General features: G+C 30.6%; 1 long non-coding RNA gene across 1 annotated transcript; it reads left to right on the forward strand.

Moving 5' to 3' along the window:
• Positions 1 to 1,007: 1,007 nt before the first annotated feature.
• LOC145558507 (uncharacterized) lies at positions 1,008 to 4,311 on the forward strand. Its single transcript, XR_014092507.1, has 2 exons — positions 1,008 to 1,320; positions 4,130 to 4,311. It is a non-coding gene; the product is annotated as an uncharacterized LOC145558507 (long non-coding RNA).
• The last annotated feature ends 580 nt before the right edge of the window (positions 4,312 to 4,891 follow it).

Raw genomic sequence — 4,891 nt, forward strand, 5'->3', positions numbered from 1 at the left:
CAAACCACCAATAAAACTTTCAAGAATGTAAGAATCAGGCAAGACATGACTATTCATCATCATCACAGACCTAAGATTCTCAAATTGATCAATATAATCCTCAATTGAACCCAATTGTTGAAGTCTATAAAACTGTTCTACCACATTAACTCCAGAATTATCCTTGAATCTTGCATACAAATCAGCAACAAAATCATTCCAATCAACAACTACAGCACGTCTAACAGACAGATAATTCACAACCCAACTTTCGGCTTTATCAGTCATATTCAAGGAAGCTAAATCAACTTTTTGTTCATCAGGAATTTTGCACAGAGTGAAATACTTGCAACATTTTTTAACCCAAATCCTAGGATTAACGCCATTGAATTTAGGAAATTCCAATTTAGGGTTCATACCTAAGGTCCTGATTGAATTTGACCTAAGAGGGTTGTCTGAAGGAGTTGAAGGAGCAGACGAACCAGTAGATGATGAAGAAGGAGAAGAAATAGCTTTCTCAGCTCGGATTGACTCCATCAACTTCATCAATTTTTCAATTCGTTGATCGAATTTAGAATTTTGCTCGGCAAATAGCTTCTCCAGATTTTGGATCTGAAGCTCCATTGCTGCAACTCTTTTCGTCAATGGCGGAGGCGCCAGAATCTCCTGTTGAAGGGAAACAACGAGGCCAATGCTCTGATACCAATGATAAGGGAGAAGCTCAGAGCTTCTTTAATGGCGGAAATATGAGTGGTAAAGAGAAGGAGAAGAGAGAGAAATTCAGAGAGAAGAAGGAAAGAAGAAGAATTAAATGTGTATTGAATTGAATGAATGAAATACAGTTGTAGCTACAATATTTATGTTAGTGGAATTACACGTCATTTTCCCACTAACTAATTACCCCTCCCACTTGTAACTGATTTCCTCTAACAAACTTTACTAACAAACTTTACTAGCTGTAACAAACTAGTAAACTAATCCATCACAAACTAACAATCATGACAAAAGCATGATTAATTAATTCCAATTACAACCAACTGTATCAGCTGAACATAAACATAAACCCTAACTATTTTCCTCTCTATCTTTCAGCATACAAACCGAATGAACCATGGATTTTAAACCCAGATCTTTGTTGTCTCCGAGTCAATTTCGAATGAGGAGGTATTCAGTATCAGTTTCAAATTCAAATGTTCAACTCTGTTAGAATCAATTTCGAATTGTGGTACATCAATTTCAAGTTTAGATCTTCGTCCCTCTCCGATCCAAGTTCGAATCAAGTCAGATACATCAATTTAAAATTTTGATCTTCGTTTCTCTCTTAACCAATTTCTCATTCAGGTATATCAATTTCAAAACAAGATCTCTATCTAAATTGAAATCAGTTTTGTCCCTCGTTTTTAGATTCAATATCTTTTTATAGTTTTGTGGATTTGTGGTGTCTTACTTTCTTTGATTTTTATATGGTTATTGGTTTTCTTGTGTTTGATATTACTAGAATTGTATAATTTTGTTTTCGTGAGCTTACATTGGTAGAAATTAATGGAGCTTGTAATATGATAAAGTAGTTGTATAGAGATAAATTGTGGCAGGAGTTGTATTAATTACCCAATTTTGATCTTCGTGGCAATAGTTATTTGGGATAAGAAATTGACTCAAGTTTCTTGAAGAGCAATATAATATACGAATCAGGTGGTGTAGTAGAGTTCTACCTAAAAGTTCCTCCACTCAAATTAATTGTAGAAGATTTATATGTTCGATTAAATGTGCTTATTAATTGAATTAATATTTGATTTGATTTAATCAGGCGAGTTTTTGAATATGTTGTAACTTATCTTAAAAGAAGCGACTTTGATGGGTAATTTAGGGACTCTAGAGTGTTGGGTTGCTTATATCAGGAGTCAATTTTGCTCTATTTCATATGGATGGTGATTTAGTGTGCACTGATATAATAAAGGGTTACTAAATTTCTATATGTTTGAAATTGGGATTGTGTGTGAATCGTCATCACTTTAATTGTCTATGCTATTATTTCTACTAGTGCCCATTTAATAGCTAGGCTTATTCATTTTAATGAGGTAGTGTAGGTATAATTTGATTCGTTCCCCCTAGAGGTGATTACTTTGGCCGAATTTGATTGCATATGGCTGATGTTCTGAATTAAATATGCTCACTGACCCCTCTAATAATCTTTTTATAGAGCTATTTCTCTAAATTAATTAAATATTTGTAATGGTTATGCTTTTGCTACATAAGTAGCTTATAAACTTAATAAGTAATTAGGGAGTAGTAATGTATGGACAAGAGTTCATTGAATGTCTTCTAATCCATCATTTATATGTATGTACGACATGTTTAAGTTAGAAAATTCGACAAATATTACTCTTAGAATATGCCTTGAATTGATTCTTCATGTATGATCATTTAAGTGGAAAGTGCCCCCTGTGATTGCTCTGAAGCTAGTAATATCTATTATATTCTAACAACGGTTTTCTATTGAGCTATGCAAATTTCTAGTCTTCTTTCAAAACTTTACAACCTGTTGAGGCAATTATTGGGCATATTTGCATGTTGGCTATTCTTTTTAGTGGCCAGAAATCAATTAATTAGGTCTTTGCCTTTCTCATGTTTGTAGTTATCTTTATTTGTATGCACTTCAACGTGTAATATGTTGTACATTCATTTCCAATTGATCATATTTAATCTAGACTTCTAGCTTCTAGATGAGAATATTTAATCTAGACTTCTAGCTTCTAGCTGAGATTTTTTTCCCTATTTGTGTCGATGTTAATCGCCATAGAATTATATTCTAACTAAGAAATGTGATATGCTCTTTTAATTTATTTATGCTATTACTGTTGCATCATTAAGATAATGTTTACGAATTATTGTATTGAAATTAGAATCGTTATTTTTCTGTTACGTGTATCGTACATAGTTGAACATCAAATTTGTTAGTGGACTAGATCAAGTCCCAAATTTTCCTTCTGGTTATATGAACATAAGATAATAAATCAATTGATACGAAGCTTAAATTCCCACTCTAAGCTAATTTAATGACTTTTGTTTCCCTTTATATTTTACTTGTACAGCTGATTAATAGAAATCAAAGGCAGAGGTTCAAAGAAAGAAACTGCTTGCATTGCTACCTTTCTGTCTTTATAGATGTTTGACAATTTATATTGAGAAATGATTATAAAGAAAAGATGGGGGTGGAGTCTTTTTTGTAACAGTAAGATTTTTTAGGACAGTGCTGAAGTTGAATTTATTGGTGCTGAGAGTTTGAAAAGCCTCTATTTCTTTTTCTGTTCAGACTGCTGAAGTTATGCATCTGCTCTTTGTGCTTACTTAAACAGTCAACCTCAAATTTTTGCATTCAGTTAATCATCTGATTGGCAAGTGAAAGTTGCCTTCTCGTAGATATTAAAGGAAGGTGTTGTGAATCATATATTATGACCAAAATCTATTGTCTACTTGTTGAAACATTTTTTGATGTTTGATGTTTGCTTGTGCTTCTTATGTATGTTCTCCCCTCCCTGGTAGATAATATATTGATGTTTTTTTATTAGCCTAGAAGCTGCTCCCCTACTTCCTCCTTATTTCTTTCTGTAAAACGATGCTTGCTTTTCTCCCTCTTTTTTTAGGAACTTTTTTTGTCTGATCATCAGAAACCTTACTGAATTCATATCTGATCATCAGAAACACAATGTCCATGTTTTTCTCCTGTGCTTTATGATTCAGACCTTAGATTTAGACCTTAGATTTAGATTTTTCTTGTTTTCAATAATCTTGTTTTAACTTAATAGCAGGGGTGAAGTTGAGCACTAATTCGTAGGTAAGAAAAACTTGTTTCCTATGTCTTTTGTGCTTTCAACAAACAAGAGTACGCAATGCATAATAGTTTAAGCATAAAACTATTCCCATTATTGAACAATCTCTCTTAAGCTTTCTTATATATGGACAACAAGAAAGCTTAAATAATTATAGCACTACTTTACAGATTTATATATGTGCATTGTACATAATTAATTGCCTAGATTAAAGTATAATGTCCGTGTTATCGTCTCAAATCGATTATGAATCTCGAGCCTATATTTTGTAATGTACTAATTAATACCTTTTTTTTTTTTTTTTTTGAATATTGGAAAAGACAATGTAGGTGCAACAAGAGAATAGGTCGGGACACTTGAGCATCAAAACAAGCGACTATATCATCTATAAGGCCATCACCTATGTATTTTATTTTTTAGTCTTATATTAGTGATGTATTTATTTAGGGACAAGCTACTATGTCTATATATAATATGCAACGTCTTTTTTTTTTTTTTTTTTTTAATTTTATTAATTGTGTTGATGTTTTCTTTTTATAAATTTGGTAATTAATTACGTATTCTTATTATTGTTGATTAATTATTGTTTTTTTATTTTTTTAAATCTAGTTATATAGAATATTTGTTTAATTTAATTTTTATGTTATTAATATATGATAAATTTAAATAATTATAATGTGTGATGGTAATATTTTAGTAAAAGGAAAAAAAAAAGCTTAAAAAAAATTCTAGACGCTTTTTTGATAAGTGACTTTTATGTCACTTTTAGGGGTGTTTATTGAATACTTTTCCAGCTTATTTCAATATTTAAGCTCATTTTATCCTTTATTTCTATTATTTGCTTATTCTCCTCTTTTATCTTTTTATTTGAGTATTTTGTAGTTTTTAGTTTAATTTTGTAATTATTTATGTTTCTTATTCTCTTATGTTCTTAGTCTAAATTCTTGTTAATATTTTTCTTCTCGTTTTCCTCTTATTTTTCTTTTATTTTCAAGTTTGTTTTCTTTATTTTATTTTATTTATGTTCTTTTGATTTTATTTAATTTCTTTTAGTTTTAGTATTTTACTTTACTTTATTTTAT

The sequence above is a fragment of the Chenopodium album genome, chromosome 9 (genome assembly GCF_948465745.1).
Source record: "Chenopodium album chromosome 9, dcCheAlbu1.1, whole genome shotgun sequence".
Taxonomy (NCBI): Eukaryota; Viridiplantae; Streptophyta; class Magnoliopsida; order Caryophyllales; family Amaranthaceae; genus Chenopodium; species Chenopodium album.